The sequence below is a fragment of the Balaenoptera ricei genome, chromosome 20, assembly GCF_028023285.1.
Source record: "Balaenoptera ricei isolate mBalRic1 chromosome 20, mBalRic1.hap2, whole genome shotgun sequence".
NCBI lineage: Eukaryota > Metazoa > Chordata > Mammalia > Artiodactyla > Balaenopteridae > Balaenoptera > Balaenoptera ricei.
This window is the reverse complement of record NC_082658.1, coordinates 54549187-54575917: the sequence shown is the minus strand read 5'-3', so window position 1 is coordinate 54575917 and position 26731 is coordinate 54549187. Positions and strand designations below refer to the sequence as shown.

At 42.8% G+C, this 26731-nt stretch overlaps 1 long non-coding RNA gene across 2 annotated transcripts in view; it reads left to right on the top strand.

Annotated features, from left to right (window-relative positions):
• Positions 1–26731, top strand: part of LOC132354610 (uncharacterized) — a 238919-nt gene that overhangs the window by 18298 nt on the left and 193890 nt on the right. For both annotated transcript variants that reach the window (XR_009499345.1, XR_009499347.1), the window contains exon 3: positions 20082–20163. This is a non-coding gene — a long non-coding RNA (uncharacterized LOC132354610). The remainder of the gene's footprint in view (positions 1–20081; positions 20164–26731) is intronic.

Sequence of the window (26731 nt, the reverse complement as noted above, 5' to 3'; positions counted from 1 at the left end):
CTGTAGTTCAGTAGTTATACCTTGGACTCATTCTTTTTTTTTTTGCTGTGCTGTGCAGCACGTGGGATCTTAGTTCCCCGATCAGGGATCAAACCTGTGCCCCCTGCAGTGGAAGCTCGGAGTCCTAACTACTGGATTGCCAGGGAAGGAATTCCTTGGACTCGTTCTTTTAACAGCTGCATGGTGCTCCACAGTGGTTTTAACCACTCCTCTGCTGATGATCATTCAGTTTCCACTTTTTTTGACATATGATACATGCTACAGAGGGCATGTTTGTACTTATATCCTTATGTACTTGGTGGGTTTTTTTTTTTTTTAAAGTTGTATAGTTTGACATTTTACATTTATTTATTTATTTATTTTTGGCTGTTTTGGGTCTTCGTTTCTGTGCGAGGGCTTTCTCTAGTTGCGGCGAGCGGGGGCCACTCTTCATCGCGGTGCACGGGCCTCTCACTATCGTGGCCTCTCTTGTTGCGGAGCACAGGCTCCAGACGCGCAGGCTCAGTAGTTTTGGCTCACGGGCCCAGTTGCTCCGCGGCATGTGGGATCTTCCCAGACCAGGGCTCGAACCCGTGTCCCCTGCATTGGCAGGCAGATTCTCAACCACTGCGCCACCAGGGAAGCCCTACTTGGTGGTTTTATTTCTATGGGTTAGAGTCTAAGAAAAGGTACAAAGGATAAAATACCACCAAATAAAAAAAAAAAAACAAGAACAAAATAAAACAAATAGATAAAAGCAGTCCACAGAGCTGAGTGTCTTTTCTTGTCAGGCAGAAGAACCCACCAGGGGAGACACTGGCTGACTCGTTCACGGAGGGGCATAAGTCAGGGATTTCTAACTGCTAGAAAGGGGCTGTTCATAATGTTTATGCTGTTTAAAAGTTGCAAGCTTGTACCCTGGAGAGCCTGGAGAGAGTCCACAGGTTTGTACACGGTTGTTGAAGACAAGTCCCATCATTCCAAGGGAGTCTTAAGTTAGGTTCACTAAGGATTGGGCATAGCAGTGTTACTCAATATTCATAACCATTTAAAATCTTTGGCTGGTTAGAAAGAGCTGTGGTGAAACACAGCATTCAGTTTTGGTATTTCCTAGGCACGTGCTGGTAAGATTTCTTTTACATGGGATTGCTGGGTGGAAGAGTATGTGTGTGGGAGGGGCGCAGAGTTCATTTATGATATTATGGAGAACAGATTCGGTAGAGACAGAGGCAGAATGCAGATCACAGTGTGGCGTGCCCTTCGAGAAATAAGGCCGGGAAGGGAACAGAGAGGGGGCCATGGCTGGAGATGGGTCACCAGTAGGGACCGTGAGAGGTAGAAGTTGAGATGCCAGAGAATGGGGTTGTTAAGTGATGAGGGGAAGACCCCGAGGGAGGAAATAAAATCCAGAAAACGTGGGGAGGAACTGGCTGTAGATCATGCATGCTCACAGGGGGTGGAGCCACAACACTGTAGACATTACAATGGCGTGTGGCCCTTCGAAGAGCCACATACATAAACAGATACACTAAGGTATTAAAATCTCATGTAGTAGGGGCAGAAAGCAATTAGGAAAAAAAGGTGTCTTAACGGCTTTGTCAAGGGGCAATCATAGAAAAAAAGGTACAGAGACATGACTTGGGGTGTGATTTCCCTAGCAGTACTCTGCTTGGTTGCTGATACAAGAAAAATCAAAGGTTGGAATGATCCAGAACATTATTCTGAGGCTCCGTCTGGCAGAGGCTGACGTGAGCCCTTCTCTCGTTCTTATCTCCCCAACATCAGTGGTAGAACAGGTATGGACCCACACTTGTATGTTACCAATTAGCATTTTACGTAAACATGGTGTTAAGAAAGGCCTCCTAAATTCCCTTCCCATGAGATTGACATCTTGAAACTACTTGGATTTACTTGTTCTGAAGCTGGCTTTTCTCAACATTTCTGTAAAGAGGTTGAGAGGTTAATCCTGGGCGTTCCTCCAGACCCCACTACTAATCTCTGTTTCTCAGGGATCCAATCTCCAATCCCTGGCCTCTCTTTTCAGGACTGAACTGCAAGGCCAGACCCATGGAGTCTCGGACTTCTCACTCCATCTTGGAGAAACAAAGGTTAAGGGACAAATGAGTTGTGGGGTTCATCAGAGGGTACAAGGGATACACAAATTCTACTCCTTCTGTGGGATCCCTGCCAACACTCCTAAACCAGCCTAAACTCTTTGTTCTAATGTTTACCTTATAATCCTGTAGTATTCAGATCTCTTAATCACACTGATTTCCAGATAATTTTCATGTCTTATCTACTGCTGATGAAGCTCTTTGCTCTACCCTGTGCTGAACCATATTTAAAAGCAATCACTAGGGACTTCCCCGGTGGTCCAGTGCTTAAGACTCTGCTCTCCCAGTGCAGGGGGCCTGGGTACCATACCTGGTCAGGGAATAGACCCCACATGCCCTAACTAAAAGATCCTGCATGCCGCAATTAAGACACGGTGCAGCCAAATACATAAACACACAAATAAATAAATAAAGTGATCACTAACCCAAAGCTGTTCCATGTAACAGATTTGTACTGAGGGTTTGAAAAGGCAATAGCCAGGGCAGGGACTAGGGTGAGGTGAGTGAGGCATGTACCTCGGGTGCAACATTTAAGGTGCACTCCAAAGCCCAGTAATCAAGGTAAATAGTATTTTAATGAAATATTTGAAAAAATCAAAATTAATGCAAAAAATCCACAATCAACAAAATATTAAAATTTTAAATAAAGACAGGATCAGTTGTAAGACTTAATATTAGGCATCTACGTATATTCCGAAAAAAATTTTTTAAATAAATTTATTTATTTATTTATTATTTTTGGCTACGTTGGGTCTTTGTTGCTGAGCACCGGCTTTCTCTAGTTGTGGGGAGCGGGGGCTACTCTTTGTTGTGGCGCGCAGGCTTCTCATTGCGGTGGTTTCTCTTGTTGTGGAGCACATGCTCTAGGCATGGGCTTCAGTAGTTGTGGCACATGAGCTCAGTAGTTGTGGCTCACGGGCTCTAGAGCACAGGTTAAGTAGTTGTGACGCACGGGCTTAGTTGCTCCATGGCATGTGGGATCTTCCTGGACCAGGGCTTGAACCCATGTCCCCTGCATTGGCAGGCGGACTCTTAACCATTGCGCCAACAGGGAAGTCCCCTGAAAATTTTTTGCAATTGTTTCTGCCACCAGAAATTTCTCTCTGGCTAACTTGACCCCCAGTACCCTCATACCCAACCCAGGATTAATGGGGGCCGTTTGCTTGATTCTCATACAGATTTTCAATCAGTCTTACTGTGTTCAGTCTTACCTACACCCCTGTCTTCAGGGATCATTGGTACTCTAATTTCTGAGCCTTTCTGGGGATCTGTGCTGATTGCCTCATACATACCCTGGAGCCATTTGACTTTTTTTCTTAATCATCCATTATCTTATTATTCTTTTTTTAAAAAATTGGACTATAGTTGATTTACAATGTTGTGTTAGTTTCAGGTATACAGCAAAGTGATTCAGGGGTGTGTGTGTGTATTCTTTTTCAGATTCATTTCCATTATGGGTTGAGTTTGCTGTAGGAGGGTGGACTCCAGCATCTATCAGTCCATCATCTTGTAATCAGCATTGGGTATTTATTCTCTACCAAATCCCCCAGTAGCGATGACCAAAAAGATATTTTAAAACAGTCTTGTGATTCTTAAACTCTGATCAAAGAAGCAAAAAGTAGTTTAACCAATATATCCTGCTTTACCAGTTTGTTACAAAATTAGGTTACACCCCTTTCAATTTTTTTTTTTTTTTTTTTGGCCACGCCACTGAATGGCATGCAGGATCCTATTCCTGGACCAGGGAATCCTATTCCCAGACCAGGGATCGAACCTGTGCCCCCTGTGGTGGAAGTGTGGAGTCTCAACCACTGGACCACCAGCGAAGTCCCTCTTTTCAATATTTAGATTAAACTATTCTTTACCTCCACCCTGCCTATTAGGATGTTTTTCCGTCTCCAGGATCCTTCTTCCAAGATGACAGTTAACAGTTCTGTAGTATTTACTTTGGGCCAGACATTCTTCTAAGTGCTTTTTTACATATATTAGCTCATAATAACTCCAGACTCCTCAGGGAAGCTTTTTAAGTGTAATGGGTTAGTACTTGTTATTATTATCTTGAAGAGAGCAAAATCTGAAAGTCTGCTCAGTCTGCCAGAGATTCCTGGGTGTGTGTTTTGTGTGTGTGTGTGTGTGTGTGTGTGTGTGTGTGTGTTGACTGTTGTTGCTCTTAATCAACTATGGATTGCTGGTGAATCTCAGGTTGCCTAATGATTTTGATCCTTGTCTACTGATAAGTGACCCATTGAACACCAGTCAAGGAGAGTATCATATCCTCTTGGACAGTGATTGGTTAAGAGGTGGACACATGGCCCAAGCTGGGCCAATCAGAGCCAAAGATGCTTACTTCTGGGACTTGGATGGAAATGCAGAGAATGAAGTCTCTGTGTTTCCACCATGGCTCCCAAGCTTGTAGACTATAGGCCTGTTGACTGCAGTGCGCTCCACTTAGAGAAAGCCTAACAGAGAATAAAGCCAACATAGAGGAGAGCAAAGCTGCGTCGTGGAGGGAGAGAGAGAGACTGAGACCTGATGATATTGTTTGAACCCCTTGATCCAGCCACATGACTGCTCCTGACTTTTCAAATTACAGGAACGAATCAATGTCATCAATGTCTTTTCCTTTTTTATCTTTTTTGCCGCACCACGCAGCATGCGGGATCTTAGTTCCCCAACCATGGATCAAACCCATGCCCCCTGCAGTGGAAGCATGGAGTCCTAAACACTGGACCACCAGGGAAGTCCTGTCATTTCCTTTTTTTTTGGCTGCATTGGGTCTTTGTTGCTGCACGCGGGCTTTCTCTACTTGTGGCGACTAGGGGCTGGCTACTCTTTGTTGTGGTGCACGGGCTCTAGGGCGTGGGCTTCAGTAGTTGTGGCGCACGGGCTTAGTTGCTCCGTGGCATGTGGGATCTTCTCGGACCAGGGCTCGAACCCGTGTCCCCTGCACTGGCAGGCGGATTCATAACCACTGTGCCACCAGGGAAGTCACATCTTTTTCTTTTTTAAAAACCACTTTGAACTGACTTTCTGTTACATGGATACAAAGAATCCTGAAAAATGCAAGGGGTAAGGCAGTGGCACAGTCTGTAGCCTGGAGCACCTGGGTGCCTGTGATCTGGGTCTAAGAGATAGTGACTTAAAACAATGTGCCAGCCTGTGAGCGGTGTTCTCCCCAGGCAGCCCAGGATCTGTGTGAGTTTGGATGTGGATTTCTCACTATCTTCCTAGGGTCCGTTTCCAGATGGTACTCTTTTCTTAATTGCTGGGACCTTCTCCTCTCAGGAGTGGGAGCCTGGCATCTCCTGGCTTTTTCCCTATTTCTAGAACCTCTCTGGGTGAGTCTGTTAGTTTAAAAGCCACTGCATTTGGGTATGGGAAGGCTGCCCAGTGACTGGCCTTATATTTTCACTTTGACTCACTAGTTAATATTTCTTTTTTCCCCCTTATATATAACTGGAAGTAGAAATTTTCTGGGTTTTTTTTTTCTGGACAACTGTGGTGGGTTTTTTTTTTTTTAATTAATAGCTACTTTATTTATTTATTTATTTATTTATTTATTTATTTATTTATTTATTTATTTATAGCTGTGTTGGGTCCTCGTTTCGTGCGAGGGCCTTCTCCAGTTGCGGCAAGCAGGGGCCACTCTTCATCGTGGTGCGGGGGCCACTCTTCATCGCGGTGCACGGGCCTCTCACTACCGCGGCCCCTCCCGTTGCGGGGCACAGGCTCCAGACGCACAGGCTCAGCAGTTGTGGCCCACGGGCCCAGTCGCTCCGCGGCATGCGGGACCCTCCCAGACCAGGGTTCGAACCCGTGTCCCCTGCACTAGCAGGCAGATTCTCAACCACTGCGCCACCAGGGAAGCCCTGTGGTGGGTTTTTTGTTTGTTTGATTTTTGTTTTTGGCGGGGATGTGGCGGTGGTGAGGTTTTGTCCTGGTGCCCACCTGCTAAGCTTAGGAGGGGTGGCAAGGCAGTTCTGTCCACCAGCTGTCCTAGAGGAACTACTTTAAAGTAGGTCTTCTTACAAATAAACATATCTACGAAACAGAAATGGACTACAGACATAGAGAACAGACTTGTGGTTGCCAAGGGGGAGGGGGTTGGGGGAGGGAAGGATTAGGAGTTTGGGGTTAACAGATGCAAACTAGTATATATAGGATGGATAAACAACAAGGCCCTACTGCATAGCACAGGGAACTATATTCAATATCCTGTGATTAAACCGTAATGGAAAAGAATATAAAAAAGAATATATGTATGTATAACTGAATCACTTTGCTGTACAGCAGAAATTAGCACAACATTGTAAATCAACCATACTTCAATAAAAAAAAAGTAGGTCTCCTTTTTTGGGATGTGGCCGCTCCCATTCCAGTTGTATTTGTTCACAGATAATATTCCAAATCTTTTCATCACTAGGTAGAGAGCACCTGTCCACTGGCCAACTAGTTTATGTTAATTTCATAGTAATATTTGTTATCTTTTCCATAGTTCCTGGCATCTGGAAACATTTTTGTGGGCAGTGACAATAGTTAACCAGTATGTTTTGGGGGGTGTATTTTGAGTGCGGTTTTCTAAATCTCTCTTCCGCAAACCCACTCTAAAGCACTAATCTGTGAGCAGTTTTGTGTTCTCCACCCAACATCAAGAAGTGGCATGTAAAGCCGGTAACATCATGAAGGTTTCACCGATTCATGTTCCAAAAGTGTCACAACTCCTACTCAGGCCACAGCGTCAACACTATATATATATTCAGTGATTTATTTTATAAAGGAGTAAGTCCTTTTTAAAAGATAAACTTTTAATTTATAATACTAGTTTTAGATTTACAGGAAAATTGTGAAGATAGTATAGAGATTTTGTCATCAGTATTTTGAAATTTGAAAAGTTTTAAATTGGGGGTTCTGTCTGGGGTTATTTGGTGGTGACTCCGTACTTTTGTGTACTGACTAAACTGACTGTTTCAGGAGGTGGCTAGATCTCACCCTCTCTCTCATAATCAGGGTGGATTATATCAAGAAATCCTTCTATTGAAGCATCATTTCCCCTCCATTATATTTGTGCAGCTGTGGTCACTTTCTGGTTTCAGGTGGGATACACCTCTACACAGTTAGTGAAGTAATTGATCAACACAAATGGGCCTTTAAGGTTCCAGCCCTCAGTCTTTGAGGATAATATGAGGGTATACAATGTATGAATATTACTTTGGAGGATATATACAGGCAAAGTGTCGATGTTAGCAGGACTTTTGTATACATATGGGTATTACAATTGGATCTGACTTTCTCAGCCATCTTATACTCAAATGGGCAAGAATGCCATATTTTATAACAAGAACATACAATTGAATATCTTACTGTACATTAAAATGTTTTCTTCTTTTCTTATTCATAAAGTTATATGATTTGATGATCTTTTATCGTTTTATTGTGAAGTGATCTTAAATGAACTTTAGTGAGATATAGTTTATGTACAATAAAAAACATTAATTTTAAACATACATTCCCATGAGTTTTGACCTTATATCTATGACCGCATAAACATATGGAACATTTTTATTACCCAAAAATGTTCTTTTGTGTCCCACACCAGTCAACCTCCTTAGCCCCAGGAAACCACTGGTTTGCTTTCTGTCACCATAGATTAGAATTGTCTTTTCTAGAGTTATATAAGTGGAATCATATATCATATACTCTTTTGTATATGTGGCTTTATCCACTCAGCATAATGTCTTTGTGATTTATCCACTTTATTATAGGTATTATTAGTTCATTCCTTTAAAAAAGCTTTTTATTTTGAAATATTTATAGATTCACAGGAAACTGCAAAGATAGGACAGAGAGCTCCAATCTTAATGTTAACTATAGTACAAGATCAAAACCCAGAAATTGACACTAATACAACGGGTGTGTATAGTTTTCTGCCATTTTATCATGTGTAGTTTTGTGTAACCACCATTGCAAGTGACATACAGAACTATTCTATTAGCCCAAAGATCTCCCTGGTTTCACATTCTCCTTCCTCCCCTCAACATCTCTGACCCTTGCCAACCAGCTAATCTGTTCTCCATCTCTGTAATTTTGTCGTTTCTAGAATGTTATATAAATGGAATCAAACAGTATATGGCCTTTTGAGATTGGCTTTTTTTTTCACTCAGCATAGTGTTCTTGCATATAGTTGAGTCATGTTTCTTAATCCACTCTGCCAAAGCACTTAGCCTCCTCTGACTCTGGTGGGGAGGGAGAGTGGCACCTTGTTATCGCTGGGTGGGGATGGAAGTCTATGATCCCCATGTGATCTCCCCTGACGTTTTGGAAGGGAGGCTTCATCAACGCCAAGTAGGGATGAAAGTCCTTGGTCTCCACTCAGTCTTCTCTGATACCAGCCCAGCAGCGGCTGTTAGAGGTGCCTTGTTACAGCCAGGCAAGAATGGAAGTCCAGGCTCCCCATTCAGCATTTGCTGATGGGGGTGGTGATGGGGCTATGGCTCTTTCCATGGTGTTTGGTGGGATAGAGTGATTATGATTAAAAGTTTTCTGTCTTGCTGGCTAGCCCCTTTCCTCTGCCTTTGGCCAGAGGGATTTCTTGGGGATTATTTTGTTTGTGTCCATTGGTGTTCCCAGGTTGGCAGCTTCTGTACTGTTCAGATATATGAGGTCAAAAGAAAACCCAGGGGAATTCCCTGGTGACGCAGTGGTTAAGAATCCGCCTGCCAGTGCAGGGGACATGGGTTCGAGCCCTGGTCCGGGAAGATCCCACATGCCGCAGAGCAACTAAGCCTGTGCACCGCAACTACTGAGCCTGCGCTCTAGAACGCGGGAGCCACAACTACTGAGCCCACGTGCCACAACTACTGAAGCCCGCACGCCTAGAGCCCGTGCTCCACAACAAGAGAAGCCACTGCAATGAGAAACCCACGTACCACAATAAAGAGTAGCCCCTGCTCACCACAACTAGAGAAAGCCCACCTGCAGCAACAAAGACCCAACGCAGCCATAAATAAATAAATAAATTTAAGGAAAACCCAGGGAAGGGACTTCCCTGGTGGCCCAGTGGCTAAGACTCTGTGCTCCCAATGCAGGGGGCCCAGGTTCGATCCCCGGTCAGGAAACTAGATCCCACATGCCGCGACTAACGATCCTTTGTGCCGCAACTAAAGATCCTGCATGAAGATCCTACATGCTGCAACTAAGACCCAGTGCAGCCAAATAAATAAATAAATATTAAAAAAAAAAAAAAAGAAAACCCAGGGAACTCACTGCCTTGTTTCTGAGGTCCCAAGGTCCCTAGCTGGTCTATCTTCTTATGTCTACCTTTTAGAGTCTTCTTACGTTTGTTTTATGTATAATGTCCATAGTTTTTAGCTGTACTTAGTGGAGAGTAGAGGAGGAAGTGTATCTATTTCATCTTCAATTCATTCCCTTTTTTTTTTTTTTTGCTGAGTAATATTCTGTGGTATAGAAATACCACAGTTTGTTTATCCAGTTACCTGTTGATGTACATTTGAATTGTTTCCTGTTTTTGGCTTTATGAATAATCCTGCTTTGAACATGATTTACTGCTTCTATGAATATACATCATCAAGTCTCTGTGTGGATACATGTTTTCATTTCTCTTGGATAAACACCTAGGGGTGAAATTGCTGAGTCATATGGTAATTATATGTTTAACTTTACAAGAAACTGTGAAACTGTTTTCCAAAGTAGTTGTACCATTTTACTTTCCCACCAGCAATGTTCCAGTTCGGTATTGACAGTCTTTTAAGTTTTAGTCATTCTAGTTTTAATTTGCATTTCCCTGGTGACTGATGATCTTGAACATCCTTTCATGTGCTTATTTGCCATTCATATGTCTTCTTTGGTAATGTGTCTGTTAAAATATTTGGCCTATTGTATTTTATTGGGTTGTTGGTCTTCTTATTATGGAGTTGTAAAAGTTCTTTATACATTCTGGATACAATTCTTTTGTTTGATATACATTTTACATATATTTCTCCTAGTCTGTGGTGTGTCTCTTCATTGTCTTTTTTTTTTTTATATATAGAATTTGAGGATTTTTATTTATTTATTTATTTATTTATTTAACGTTTTTATTGGAGTATAATTGCTTTACAGTGGTGTGTTAGTTTCTGCTTTATAACAAAGTGAATCAGTTATACATATACATATATCCCCATATCTCTTCCCTCTTGCGTCTCCCTCCCTCCCACCCTCCCTATCCCACCCCTCTAGGTGGTCACAAAGCACCGAGCTGATCTCCCTGTGCTGTGCGACTGCTTCCCACTAGCTATCTATTTTACATTTGGTAGTCTATATATGTCCATATATACACTACCACTCTCTCACTTTGTCCCAGCTTACCCTTCCCCCTCTCCGTGTCCTCAAGTCCATTCCCTTGTAGGTCTGTGTCTTTGTTGCCGTCTTGCCCCTAGGTTCTTCATGACCTTTTTTTTTTTTTTTTTTTAGATTCCATATATATGTGTTAGCATATGGTATTTGTTTTTCTCTTTCTGACTTACTTCACTCTGTTCTTCATTGTCTTAACAGTGTCTTTTGAAGTTTTTAATTTTGATGAAGTCTGATTTATCAGTTTTTTCATTTGATATTTTTTATGTCTTACCTAAGAAAACTTTACCCAAACCAAAATAAAGAAAAAAATTCTCCTGTGTTTTTGTCCAAAAGTATTATAGTTTCAATTCTTATATTGAAGTTTATAATTTATTTTGAGTTATTTTTGTGTATGGTATGAGGTAAGGGTTGAGATCCATTCTTTTGCATATGGATATACAATTACTCCAGGACCTTTTGTTGAGAAGACTAATCTTTTGTTGAAAAGACTATCCTAAATTACCTCAGAATCATTGTTCATGATCAATTGACTATATATGTGTGGGTCTATATCTGTACTCTTTTCCATTGATTTATATGTCTATCCTTATGCCAATATCATACTGCTAATAATATATATTACTATTTCATAAATTAATATATATTAATATGTAATAATAGAATAGGCAGACTTCATAGTTAGTTAGTTCTATAGTAAGTCTTAAAAGTCAAGTATTATAAGTCCTTCAACTTTGTTCTTATTTTTCCCGATTGGTTTGGGTAGCCTAGATCCGTTGCATTTCTATTTAAATTTGAGATTCGGCCTGTCCATTTCTACAAAATATCTGTCTGGTATTTTTATTGGTATTGTGTTAATCTATAGATCAATTTAGGGAGAACTGACATCTTTTTTGTTTTTAATTAATTTATTTTTGGCTGCGTTGGGTCTTCGTTGGTGTGCGTGGACTTTCTCTAGTTGGAGCGAGCGGGCGCTACTCTTCGTCGCCGTGCGCGGGCTTCTCATTTCAGTGTTTTCTCTTGCTGTGGAGCATGGGCTCTAGGCGCGTGGGCTTCAGTAGTTGTGGCTCACGGGCTCTAGAGCACAGGCTCAGTAATTGTGGCACGTGGGCTTGGTTGCTCCGTGGCATGTGGGATCTTCCCAGACCAGGGCCCAAACCCATGTCCCCTGCATTGGCAGGTGGATTCTTTTAATGATATTCTTGTCTGCTTACATTCTTTTTATGTATGTATGTATGTATGTATGGCTGTGTTGGGTCTTTGTTTCTGTGCGAGGGCTTTCTCTAGTTGTGGCAAGCGGGGGCCACTCTTCATCGCGGTGCGCGGGCCTCTCACTATCGCGGCCTCTCTTGTTGCGGAGCACAGGCTCCAGATGCGCAGGCTCAGTAATTGTGGCTCACGGGCCCAGCTGCTCTGCGGCATGTGGGATCTTCCCAGACCAGGGCTCGAACCCGTGTCCCCTGCATTGGCAGGCAGATTCTCAACCACTGCGCCACCAGGGAAGCCCTGGCAGGTGGATTCTTAACCACTGCGCCACCAGGGAAGTCCCGAATTGACATCTTAACTATACTGAGTCGTCTGATCTCTAAACATGGTATACCTCTTCATTTATTTAGGCGTTCTTTAATGTGCTCACAATGTTTGTAGATTTAAATGTTCAGTTTTGGTCATCTCTTGTGATTTTGAGACCAGTTTTCCCTCCTTCCCTTCTTTCCTCCCTTTGTTTGTTCATTCATCCCTTCCTTCCTTTTAGTCTTATGTTCTTTTTTCCTTTTTAAATTCAGCCATATGGTACATATCTTGAATCCTGTGGTCATTCCATGAAGTTTATTAAAACTTCAAATGTGTTCTGTAGACAAATAAAATTGGGAAGCCTAAAACAGAGTTAGCCAGAAGTTGCAGCCAAGCACACAGCACTGCTGTGTGGAGAAGCAGCATAGGACAGTCATTAGAAGTACGGACTGTGGATCCAGACCACCTGTGTTTGCAATCCTGGCTTCATCTTACTAGATGTGTGACCTTAGGAAAGTTATTTCAACTTCTTCATTTGTAAAATTGCAAAAATAATAGTACATATACTATGATTTTTTTTTTGAAGATTAAAGGTCAGTATATATGAAGTGATTAAAATAGTGACAAGCCCTGGATTAATGTATGATGATACTATTACTATTATTATAGTAATAATAATACTATTATTATTAGTGACAACGAAAATAAAATGCATAAGTGACAGCCCTGTAGTGACAACAAAAATAAAATGCATAAGAGGGAATTCCCTGGCGGTCCAGTGGTTAGGGCTCTGTGCTTCCACTGCAGGGGGCACGGGTTTGATCCCTGGTCGGGGAACTAAGATTCCGCATGCCGTGCAGCATGGCCAAAAAAAAAAAAAAAATGGTAAGAATTTTAATTGAGGCCTAGGAGCACAGAGATTGGAAGGGTCAGGGGAGTCTTCAATGGGGAGTTGATATTTGGACCAACTCTTGAAGAATGAACATAGCTCACTGGATGTATAAGGAGAAAGGAGCACCCTAGGCAGAGGGAAGTCCAGGTACAAAGGCAGAGAAGTCTGATACATCAAAGTGCTTGTGGTGGGCAGCAAGTAGTTTGCGGGGCTGGAGTATAGGATTCATGGAAGAAGACAGTAGGAGGGTGCAGTTGGGAAGGTAGGCAGGGACCAGATCACCATGGGCTCATGTGTGTAATGAAAGCTGTGAAGGAAAATGCAAAACTTGTGTTGAACTTGCACATTGAACTTTGGGAGGAAATGGTACCAGTGATGACAATGAGGTTTTTTTCTTTTTTTTTCTATCTGAGCATGACTTTAGACATGGGTTCATCAACAAGCAGGGGCAGAACTATATACCAGAGAAGTTAGGAGTGATAGAAGAACTAAGAGGTAGAGTCATCAGTAAAGGAATATATGGTGGCTGTTTGTGAGACAGGCAGTAACAGGAGTAACAGTGCTAAATGGGCCTCTTCATTCGTTCATTCATTCAACTAATTTTTGCTAAGTATCTACCATGTGCCACATACCCTAATACTTGTAGATAATTGAGGATACAGCAGTGAACAAAGAGATAAAATCCCACTCTTATTCTGTCATCTACTGTGTATTTACTATATTATATGTATATTTTTTCTGGAGTATTTTAAAGCAAATCCCAGACATTATACCATTTCACCTTTAAATATTTTAGTATGTATCTCTTGCTGATAAGGACTTTAAAAAACAACCACCACCACCAAAAAACCCAAACCCCCAAAACTCCATAACCACCATATTTTTATCACCATATCATTTATCTTACCATGCCATATAATAGCATCATACAGTTTAATAGTCAGTACACATTTATATTTTCCCTGATTTTTTTTTTTTTGAGAATTACTTTTTATTTGACGGACCTGCTGAGGACTTAAGTCTGGAACACAGCCTCTCAGATGACTCTGACGGACTGCTCTGAAGAGGTAAGGGAGGAGCCAGGATATATAGGAGTTTCTGCAAGAAACCGTGGGGCTTCCCTGGTGGCGCAGTGGTTGAGAATCTGCCTGCCAATGCAGGAGACACGGGTTCGAGCCCTGGTCCGGGAAGATCCCACATGCCGTGGAGCAATTAAGCCCGTGCACCACAACTACTGAGCCTGCACTCTACAGCCTTTGAGCCACAACCACTGAAGCCCGCATGCCACAACTACTGAAGCCCATGAGCCTAGAGCCCGTGCTCTGCAACAAGAGAAGCCACCGCAATGAGAAGCCCATGCACTGCAACAAAGAGTAGCCCCTGCTCGCCGGAACTAGAGAAAGCCCGTGCGCAGCAACGAAGACCCAATGCAGCCAAAAATAAATAAATAAATAAATTTATAAAAGAAACCAAGTAGTAGGAACATCAAAAGATTATTGTCTTTTTAAAAGTTTGTTTCTCTGAATCCAGATTTGGTTGACATGTCTGTTCTATTAATTTCTAACAGTTCTTCATATTCCCTTTTGTGTCCTTCCATGCCACTTAAATTTTTTTTCAATATTTAAATTAACATACAGTAAAATGGATTCTTGGTGTACAGTTCTGTGAATTTTAACACATGTATAAGTTCATGTAACTATCACCACGATCAGGATACAGAACAATTCTTTTATCCCCCCAGAAGCTCCCTGACACCATCGCTTTTAAGACACACCTTTTGTGTGATCTTATTTGTTGGAGAATTGAGTCATTTGTTCTGTAGAATTTCTCACAATCCGAATTTGGCTGATAGCTTTCTTACAGTGTGGTTTAGTGAACTTCTCTCTTTCCTCTGTTTTCTGTAAAGTGGTAGATAGATCTAGAGGTTTGATTAGATTCAGGTACTTTTTGTAGTTGTTGCTTTTGCAAGGATACTTACAGATGGTGCTGTGATTTTCCCATTGCATCATATCGGGAAGAATCACTTTTAGTGACGCTAAGATTCATCATGGCGTTCAGTGGTTATCAGCTTGATCCATCCCGTGCAGAGTGCCCTGTCAACCATTCACCTAATGATTTCACTGGCCGTTCATGGCCATTACCTAGATCTGTTGTTTCTAGGGGTTACAAAATGGTGATTTTCTAATTCTGTCATTTCTTCTAACAGAAGAAAGGGATTAATCAGGAAGAGAGTGTGCAGTCATTTTTCTGAGGAGTTGGTGGCCCAGTGGAGCCAAGTTAGGTGGTATTGAAAGAACCATTTGTAAAAGACTTGGGGTGCTTTCCAGAAGGAGGGTCCACCCTCTCCTTCCCAGGTGGATGCTGGTTGAACTGCAGAAAGGAGCCTGCCCTGTGCTGCTTCCTGGGTATGAGGAAAGTATGGTGAAAGACTTCTTGGGATAACTTGAGCTATGCCATCTGGCGATTGGGGAGGTACACAGAGGGGTACCTGATCTTTGCTCTTTCACCTCTCATCCTTTCTCTCATCCTGATTCTGGAGGAGCCAGAGCAGTATAATAAGCAGGGGAGAGGAAGGAGGGAAAAAACAAGAAAGAAAATATTTAAAGATGCAGACTACTCCCTCCGTTTTCCTTTTTGCAGGGTTTCTGAGTCTCGAGCCTGAGCTGGGGGGAAGTGAAGAAGCTTTGAATTGGATGAGAAATGCACATTTGATAATAGATTAGACTAGACCTTTTAATATCTGAAATTATCTTAATTCCAACAGCCAAAGTGACATAAAAATCTATAGGATCTTAGATGCTAATTTTGCAGGTCTGTTCAGTTTGTGAAAATTCACTGGACTGTATACACATGATACGTATATACTTTTCTATATGTATCTTATATTTTGATAACAATTTAAAAGAAAGCTACAGGTTGTAATATAATCCAGAGGTACAGAAGGGTGGTATTACACAGCAGGTCTGAGAACAGTGGAGAGTTAAGAATAAAGAGATTTTATGATTGTGCCCTACTGAGTCATGCCCTTTTATACCAGTGACAGGTTGATTGTTATCTGACCTTCTATTGTATCCAGTCTCACGTAGCCAGGCAAACACCAGGAATATGTGCCTTTTTGGGAAATTTTATCATGAAATTAAAGGAAAGGATTTCAAACTGGGGAATGACATTCTGAAACATTCAGTGTAGTTTCTGTGTCAGTAGATTGGAGGAGACCGGTGGATTAGGCAGGGAAGTCAAGAGGCTGTGATGGAAGTTCAGATTGGATTAGAGCAATGCATGGGGACAGGGATTAAGATTACATTTACACCTCTAGCCCATACCTCTCCACTGAGGATCCCTGTACACAGTTGCCTGCTATGTATCAAGTTTTCGATATTAAAAGACTCACCAGTTTCAACACATTCAACCTGAACTCATGATCTTCCTCCCAAAACCTGTTCCTATTCCAGTGTTCCCAATCTCTGTGAGTCATTTTCATCATATATTAGTTTATGCAAGTCAAAATCTAGAAGTCACTCTTGCCTCCTCCTCCCCTTCCCCAAGCCTTGTTGATTTTATCTCTTAAATGTCTCTTGAATTCTTTAGTTTCTCTGCATCTCCACAATCTTTACCTCTGTTGAAGCTGTCTGGGCTATTGCAGCAGGATCCTAATTTGCCCACCTTTGCCCACCCCCTCTGACCTGCATCTGGTTCACTCACCACGCTAAAGCCAACTGATCTGAATTATTCAGGATTCTCATGGCTGGATCCATTCTCAAGGTTTTCATATGTGTTGGCCCCGGTGCCTCTAAGGCGTACACCCTGCTAGATGAGTGACCCCACTGTCAACATATAGATGGTGTTTGAAGGCATTGGAATAGATGAGCTTTGCCAGGGATGGTTGTGTGAAGAGAAGATGACCACGGTCAGAACCCTGGGGGCACTGCCTGCACCTGGTTGCTAGATATGGAAATAGCCAGGATGCTTGTTGCTCCTAGGACCCAATCCAGCCTCATCCACCCAAAAGGGAGTGTCCAGAATATTTGGCCAAATCAGGAAGTCTGCCCCTTCCCCCAGTGTTTTTTTTCCTCCCTTCTCTAAGCTTCTTTTCTGGGAGGCTTAGGGGCTCTGAGTCACCCAAAGGACAAACGCATTTATGCTCTGCTCCCATCCCCAGGTTTCTGGGAATTTGACCTCCCTCCATCCACGGGTTCACAAGGTGACGAGCCAGCTTCACATGCTTTTCCTGGGTGTTGTTGATTGCTTCAGAGATAAGCACCTGACTGAGGCTGGCCAGTCATTCCCAGGAATTTGGAAGTAAGGCTGAGACTTCAGCTCAGACTGATGCGATAAAGAGGACCTCCTGTGTCCCGGAAGCGCTCTAGTCCTTGGTTCCAGGCTTTGCTGAGCCTGTTTTTGAGGTTCAGCCAGATCTCTGCCCTTGAGTTCTGTGAGTAACCCCAGGTTCCTTAAAATACAGTTTCCTTCACAAATGTAAGCTGGCTTAAGTGGGTTTCTGTTACTGGGACTCAAAATACTCCTACTCAATGACTCTCCGGGAACACTGTTTAAATTCCTTTTTTTTTTTTTTAAATTCCTTTTTATAAGTGTAAAGACTGCCTGACATTAGTCATAAAATTGTTTTTTTCTTTCTGGAGAAAAAGACGGCGGTGACAGACAACATATTAAACAAATAACTGCAAAGTTCTACCCTCCTTGCAAAAGATAAATGTCGCAACAAAGGAAGAACTTCATTGTTTGCAGAATTCCTACTTCAGCTCTTTGACTATAAATCCTACTCAGCTTTGCTTACTTAAACTTTGTTGTTGCTATTCAAGAAAAAGAGGGAGTTGACCTTGAACCTGCCCTCCCAGTGTCTCCAATGATAGAACAGAGTGATGGATAGATGTTCACACATGGAGTCAGGTGGCTGTCACTGCTATTATGTCTGTCCCTTTGAAGGATTTACCTGCTTGTTCCTCCGGAGCCCGAGGGCAATCTTTAGGAAGGTGGAGCATCAAAAATACTCGAAGGGTTTAAAAAAAAAAAAAATCTTATCTCCACAGCGGAGGGTTACAACTTGTGTGGAAATTGTTGAATATTTCTTAGTTCTGATTTAGCTTGGTAAGGGAGAGAATATTAGAGAGAAAAGCCTTTGACTTGTGTCTGCTCCTTTTTGTCCTGAATTTAAGCCCAGCTTAGGGAGAGAGAGTTTCTTGTTTTCGGCAAAGACCTAAAAGAAACTAGGGGTTGGGACTGGTTGTGGGACTCGCTCTCCTGGGGGGCTTGCTGGGGCTGAGAAGGTGGTCTCAGAGGGATGGGGGGAGGAGCGCTGGGAGCATCTGCCCGTCTCCCCCGTGTCTCCCTCCTTTGTCTCTCTGCTGTGGGAGTAGTCTGAGTTCCCTTTCCTTGCAGCCCACAGTTGCTTGGAAGTACAGCTGGGAGAAGTTTGTTAGCGCTTCGGTTTTACTCCTCATTTCTTTCTTTCTTTAAAATATTTATTTACTTATTTTTGGCTGCGTTGGGTCTTTGTTGTGGTGCGCGGGCTTCTCATTGCGGTGGCTTCTCTTGTTGCGGAGCATGGGCTCTAGGCGCACGGGCTTCAGTAGTTGTGGCACGCGGGCTCAGTAGTTGTGGCTCTCGGGCTCTAGAGCGCAGGCTCAGTAGTTGTGGTGCACGGGCTTAGTTGCTCCGCGGCATGTGGGATCTTCTCAGACCAGGGCTCGAACCCGTGTCCCCTGTATTGGCAGGCAGATTCTCAACCACTGCGCCACCAGGGAAGCCCCTCCTCATTTATTTCTTTAATGTTTTTGTCCCTTGCATCAGATGTTAGGGTCTTTAAGATTATGCCCTGAGGCAGTTTTAGAAGATACCCAGAAATTCTGTGAGACTCTATCCTTTGAAAGGTGCGGGTCTATGTCTTTCCCTCGCCCCAAACCTGGGCGGGTTTGTAACTCCCTTGTAATCAATAGAGTGTGATGGAAACAACGGATGTGTGAATCCTGAGGCCAGGAATAAATGCTTGCAGCTTCTTCTTGTTTGCCAAGCACTTGTTTTTGGAGCCCTGAGCTGTAAGGTAAGAAGTCTAAGCCGAGGCCCTAGGGAGAGGTCACGTGTAGGTGCTACGATCAATAGCTCCAAGCGGAGGTCTCAGCAGACAGTCAGCCTTAAACGCCAGACATGGAAGTGAAGGCGCCTCCATGTGAATCCAGCCTCCAGCAGTCGGGCCTTCCAGCCCTGGAGCCTTCCCAGCTGAGGCCCCAGGGGTCATGCAGCGGAAACGGGCCTTTTCTGCTGGCCCCGTCTGGATCTCTGACCCACAGAATCTGGGAGCAAAAGAAAATGTTTGTTTTAAGCCTTTACATTTTGGGTTAACTTGTTATATATATACATACATACATATACACATCTTTATATTCATATTTATTAGATTTATTTATTTATTTTTATTGAAGTATAGTAAATTTACAATTTTGTGTTAGTTTCAAGTATACAGCAAAGTGATTCAGTTATATATATATTCTTTTTCAGGTTCTTTTTCATTGTAAGTTATTATAAGATATTGAATATAGGGAACTCCCTGGCGGTCCAGTGTTTAGGACCCTGTAATCTCACTGCCGAGGGCCCAGGTTCGATCCCTGGTCAAAGATCTCACAAGCCACGTGGTGTGGCCAAAAAAAAAAAAAAAAAAAAGACTGAGTATAGTTCCCTTGGGTTAACTTGTTATAAAGCAATAGTAATCAGAACACAGTCCTAAACTGAGTCTTCCACCCTTCTCTGTACAACTAAAAGTTTGGAGGGCAGTGATGGAGAACTCATGGTCCCTGTAGGCCCACTGGCTCCCAAGAAGAAAAAAATGGTGGAGCTGAGTCAAGGGTTCCCTTTTGATCTTCCCATAATTACCAATGAGATATGTCATTTTTGCATGGATTAAGCTCCTTCCTCATCAAAGAAATATCAGGAGAAGGGGACAAGTGTTCACCTCTGTCAAGAAGGGAGTTTTAAAGGGTTTATTCTGCATCTCCTCTCCCCCTAAATTATTTCAGTTGACTCTTTATTTCTTTTTGTTATAGTGTCGTAATATAAATTATAGTAAAGTTAAAAGAATGAGTTATGATACACTTATGTTATATAATTATATACAATATATATAATTAAGAAGTTATAATAAAAATGTTATAATAAAAAATAAAAATTCTCTTATTTGTTTTCTCTTCAAATGTCTTATGTTCCTTGGCTATCTCCTCACACAGGTGTGCAGCATTACAACTCTGAGTGGAAACTCTGAGTACATGGGCAAGTTTGTGGACACACGGACCTCACACAGGGAAACTGGTAAGTGAAAGGGCTCTGTTATTGGGAATACCCTCAAGTGTTAGAGCAGGGAGGGCTTTCCTCTGGAGCAGTTTCATTCCGCAGAAAAGAACTGCCCCGTCTCCTGCTTTGTTATGAGCTGCTCACAAATTGAGGAGCTGGTTGGGGAAAGACTGGGGTCCCCACCGTTCAGTGTTAAGTTTCACTTAATCTCCCTATGTTCAGTCCCATCCCTCACCCCACTTCCTCTACTCTCACCCCACTTCCTCTACTCTACCTGGTCTCCCCAAGTCCGGAGCATCTCATTTCTTCATAAGATAAACTTCCCGTCTCTTGTACAGAAGGTGCCAGCCTGCAAATATGGAACATGAGGGAAGGTAGTGGTCTGATCCCTCAGTAACACATGTCCAAGCACCTCCTCATCTTAGCCTCATGTCTCACCTGCGGTTTTTGTGGTACCTAGAATCTCCAAGGGCTGAGCCTTTCCAGGTTCTGTGAGGTTTAATTGGCTCCTTTCCCAGTGGGCACCCCTATTCAGGGTTAGGAAGATTAAATTGCCCAAAGTTATACATCTAATCATGGAATTTAGACTCCACCTCAGGTTTGTCCGTCTTCAGACCTCTGTATTTCTTATTTTATAAAGCTAGAAAAAAGCCTGATAATCCTGAGAAAATAGAATACCAGAAGAACCAATTTCAGAATATAGATGCAGGATTCCTAAATGTTAACAAACTGAATCTAGCACAATATTGAAAAATCTACACAAGGCAGGCAACTCAGTAAAGAAATGCAGAGTAAAATGAGATATTACTTTTGTGTGTATGTGATTAACTTAGCAGAGATTTTAAGAAAAATCCTACCCATTGTAGGCAGTGGATGGAGGAAATAGGCATTCCCATATGTTTTTGGTGTGAGAATAAATTGGCATCACCTTTCAAGGGGTCACTTTTACTATATGTAACAAAGTCTTAATATCCTCCATAACTTTTGGCCCAGAAGTTCCAGTTCTAGGAATTTATTTTCAGGAAACAATCATGATAGGCACAAACATTTAGCTATGAGGATATTAATATCAATGTTATCTATAATATTGAAAAATTAATAACAATTTATCTGTTCACCACTATGGGCTTGATAAAATATACTATAATACCAAACAAAATAATGTTGGAGAATAGTTTTTTTTTTGTTTTTGTTTTTTTTTTATAAATTTATTTATTTATTTATATTTTATTTTTGGCTGTGTTGGGTCTTCGTTTCTGTGCGAGGGCTTTCTCCAGTTGTGGCAAGCGGGGGCCACTCTTCATCGCGGTGCGCGGGCCTCTCACCGTCGCGGAGCACAGGCTCCAGACGCGCAGGCTCAGTAGTTGTGGCTCACGGGCTTAGTCGCTCCGCGGCATGTGGGACCTTCCCAGACCAGGGCTCGAACCCGTGTCCCCTGCGTTGGCAGGCAGATTCTCAACCACTGCGCCACCAGGGAAGCCCGAGAATAGTTTTAATAATATGAAAATATGATAATGATACATTAAGTGAAATACATAGGTTCAGAATGGTATGTTCTCATTGTATTGCAATTTGTCTGTGCAAGTGATGAAAACTGAACTAAAAGTGGCTTAAGAGAAAGGAAAGGAATGTACTGATTCATAGTACTAGAAAGTCAGGGCGCGTAATTCCTCAGGCAAGTTGGATCCAGGCACTCATGGATCATCATGAGAAATCTATTTCCATCTCTTAATTTGTATTTTGTGTTGGTTTTACTTTCACATAGACTCTCCATGAGAGCTGTTAAAGAGGGTGTATTAGTCAGTGTCTTCCAGAGAAACAGAGCCAAGGGGACCCGGAAAGCTGATGGTGTAGATTCTAGGCTGAGTCTGAAGGCCTGAGAACCAGGAGTGCTGAGAGTAAAAGATTGATATCCCAACTCAAGTTGTCAGGTAGAGAGTGGACTCGGCCTTCCTCCACCTTTTTGTTCTATTCAGCTCTCAATGGATTTGATAGGCCCACCCACGCTGGGGAGGGCTGTCTTCTTTACTCAGTCTACTAATTCAAATGCTAATCTCCTCTTGGAACACCTTCAGGCACACCCAGGAATAATTTTTAGCCAGTTATCTGGGCACCCTTGTGGCCCAGTCAAGTTGACACATAAAATTAACCATCACAAGTCCACCCCCTGTCAAGTTGACACTCATACATATCTCCTTAAACCATACTAATCTCCAAGTAAAGGATAACAAAGGCTTAATTCCACCTGACACAATACAACTGTCCATACAACTGAAAATGCACTAGTGCCTTCCTCAGAAGAGGAGGTAAAGTCCTTGAGTGATGTTTACTCTCCTTGTTATCCTCTAACTTAAACAGTATGATGTAGAATTAACAATACTTAAATACTATGATTTAAAATCAATACATCTTATGTTGCATGATAAGGAAATAAGAGAGGAAAGAAAACAAAGATAATCCCACACAATCATAACAAAATAAGGAGGAAATCCTCTATGACAGTTACAACCCTCATTTCTCTAACTGGCCATGTGGCTGGTACTTATACCTACTTTCTCCTACTACCCATTCTGTATTCCCTTTGCCTTCAGCAAGCACCTCAGATGGTCATCATCATTCTTTACTTGTAGGATGACCAAACCTTCATTTCTGAAGGGTCTGCACCATTAGTAGTCATGCCTGGGTTGGATTGTACTTTTCCATTGACCTTAATCACAGGACACAGTAATACTAAGAGATGTCTAAGGGATCTCCTGTATTCCACACATATTCTTCCTTACCTCCATCGTGGATAGTCCAATTTCCTCTTGGCAGCCAGGATCAATCTCCCCAGCCAGCATAGTAACTCCCTTCTTTGCCTGTTGATTCAGAGTCATGAGATGCCCAAAGTGGCCAGGTGGCTCTCTTAACTTCCAGCTCATTGGAATCATTGTTATATCTCTTAGTGGAAGCATTCCTCCTTCTGGAACTAAGACCTGTAGGCCAGCAGAGCATAAGGTCACAGGAACAGGAAGCTAAAACTTTGCTAGTGGGTCACTAGGGGTTAGAGTGAGTGGTACCACTCCCATTTCTACCCCAATTCCTGGATCCGTGAATCCTGGCTATGGGAGAAACAGCACTGTATATTGGACACTGATTCAGAGCATATACAGCCTCCTGGAGAACCTGGCCGCAGCCCTGAGAGGTGTTGCCACCTAGCTGGCACTGTAACTGAGTCTTCACAGGGCCGTTCCACTGTTCTATCCAACCAGCTGCCTCAGGATGTTGGGGAGCATGTTAAGACTAGTACATTCCAAGAGTGTGGGCTCATTGCTGCACTTCTTTTGCTGTGAAGTTCTTTTTTTTTTTTTTTTAATGTGTGAAGTGAGTTCTTGGTCAGAGGCATTTCAGTGAGGAATACCATGGGAGTGGATAAGGCATTCTGCGAGTCCACGGATGGTAGTTCTTGCAGAAGCACTGTGCGCAAGGAAGGCAAATCTGTATCCAGAGTAAGTGTCTATTCTAGGAAGAACAAAATGGTACCCCTTCCGTGATGGAAGTTGTCCAGTGTGGTCAACATGCCACAAAGTAGCTAGCAGATCACCTCGGGATGGTGCTGTATCGACTACTAGGTGTTGGTCTCTGCTGCTGGCAGGTTGGGCACTCAGCAGTGGCCACAGCCAGGTTGGCCTTGGGGAGTGGAAGTGCATGTTGCTGAGCCTGTGCATTGCCTTCACCCCTGCCACCATGGCTGCTTCATTCATGAGCCAAGTGGGTGATGACTGGGCTGGCTGTGGAAGGAGACTGGCATCCACAGGATGGGTCATCCTTTCCGCTTCATTATTAAAATCTTCCTTTGCTGAGCTTACCCTTCGGTGAGCATTCACGTGGGACACAAATACCTTCATGTTTTTTTGCCCACATATCTCTTCACCAAATTTCCTCATCACCAATTTTCCAATCATGTTCCTTCTGAGTCCCTAACCATCCAGCCAAACCATTGGACACATAAATCAGTATATAATCACGTGTCTGGCCATTTCTCCTTCCAAGCAAAGTGAACACCCAGGTGCACTGTCTGAAGTTCTGCCCACACCACTGTCCTTCAGGGATGTCCCCAAAGGGCCTGTGGTGCTACAGCCGTCCAGATTTGGGTGGTGCCTGCATATTGTGCAGAACCATCTGTAAACCAGACCAGAGTCTTCTCTTTCTCTGTCAGCTGCCATGGAGAACTCACCATGAGGCCATAGGTGCAGGATGGAGAGAGAAGGGGCAGCAGGAGTGGGGACCATGGACCTTTGGGCCACGTCTTCATGTAATTTACTTGTGCTTTCAGGGCCTGCTCAGGCCTGATCACGTATATGTCACTTCCATTTGATGATGGCGCACTGCCGTGCACTGTGTGCCTTGGTGGGTCAGGTAACGCCCAGTTCATGGTGGGCAGTTCAGGTCACATAGTAACTTGGGAGTCCATGGTCAAGCGTTCAGTCTCTGCAAAGGCCTAGTAGCAGGCCAAGAGCTGTTTCTCAAAAGGAGAGTAGTTATCTGGAGGGGATGGCAGGGCTTTGCTCCAAAATCCTAAGGGCCTGCACTGCAGTTCACCTATAGGGGCCTGTCAAATGCTCCAAACAGCATCGCATGTCAAGAAGGAATATCTTGACATGCCCCTTACCCCTGGACCCCTCGAAATTTCACTGAGATGGAAGGTCCCTGAATTTTTGTTGGATTTATTTCCCACCTTCTGGCATGCAAATGTCTTACCAAATCTAGAGTAGTTGCTACTTCTTGCTCACTAGGTCTGATTAGATTAATGTCATCAATGCAGTGGACCATAGTGATAGCTTTGTGGGAGAGAAAGGTGATCAAGATTCCTGAGAACTAAATTATGACATTGGGCTGGAGAATTGGTGTATCCCTGAGGTAGCATCGTAAAGGTCTGTTGTTGGCTTTGACAGCTGAAAGCAGACTGCTTGACAGGGTGGAGAAAAAGGCATTTGCCAGATCAGTAGCTGCATGCGAGGTGCCAGGAGATGTGTTATTGGGTTGGCCAAAAGGTTCATTCGGTTTTTTCCATAAGATGGCTCTAGTAGCACTTAGTTGTCTTTTTCATTCGAAACAATGTTGTTAGATTGTATTATGACAGCTATCATATCAGCATGCATTTTTTAAAAGAAACTTATTAAAATTGGTGAATTTTTGTGTAGCCATTTTAATATTGAAGATGGAAGAAAAACAACATTTTCGGCATATTATGCTTTATTATTTCAAGAAAGGTAAAAACGCAACTGAAACGCAAAAAAAGATTTGTGCAGTGTATGGGGAGGGTGCTGTGACTGATCGAACTTGTCAAAAGTGGCTTGCTAAGTTTCGTGCTGGAGATTTCTCTCTGGGCAATGCTCCATGGTTGGGTAGACCAGTTGAAGTTGATAGCAATCAAATTGAGACATTAATTGAGAATAATCAACGTTATACCACACGGAAGATAGCTGACATACTCAAAATATCCAAATCAAGCACTGAAAATCATTTGCACCAGCTTGGTTATGTTCATTGCTTTGATGTTTGGGTTCCACATAAGTTAAGCGAAAAAAACCTCCTTGACTGTATTTCTGCATGTGATTCTCTCCTTACACATAATGAAAACAAATTGTGATGGGTGATGAAAAGTGGATACTGTACAATAATGTGGAATGGAAGAGATCGTGGGGCAAGCGAAATGAACCACCACTAACCACACCAGAGGCTGGTCTTCATCCAAAGAAGGTGATGTTGTGTATATGGTGGGATTGGAAGGGAGTCTTCTATTATGAGCTTCTTCCAGAAAACGAAACGATTAATTCCAACAAGTACTGCTCCCAATTAGACTGACTGAAAGCAGCACTTGATGAAAAGCGTCTGGAATTAGTCAACAGAAAACGCATAATCTTCCATCAGGATAACGCAAGACCACCTGTTTCTTTGATGACCAGACAAAAACTGTTACAGGGGCTTCCCTGCTGGCGCAGTGGTTGAGAATCTGCCTGCTAATGCAGGAGACACGGGTTCGACCCCTGGTCTGGGAAGATCCCACATGCCGCGCGGAGCAGCTGGGCCCATGAGCCACAATTACTGAGCCTGCGCGTCTGGAGCCTGTGCTCCGCAACAAGAGAGGCCGTGATAGTGAGAGGCCCGTGCACCGCGATGAAGAGTGGCCCCCGCTTGCCACAACTAGAGAAAGCCCTCGCACAGAAACGAAGACCCAACACAGCCAAAAATAAGATAAATAAATAAAGAATTATTAAAAACAAAACAAAACAAAAACTGTTACAGCTTGGCTGGTAAGTTCTGATTCATCCGCCATATTCACCAGACATTGCACCTTCGGATTTCCATTTATTTTGGTCTTTACAAAATTCTCTTCATGGAAAAAATTTCAATTCCCTGGAAGACTATAAAAGGCACCTGGACAGTTCTTTGCTCAAAGAAATAAAAAGTTTTAGGAAGATGGAATTATAATGTTGCCTGAAAAATGGCAGAAGGTAGTGGAACAAAATGGTGAATACATTGTTCAATACAGCTCTTGGTGAAAATGAAAAATGTCCTTTATTCTTACTTAAAAACCGAAGGA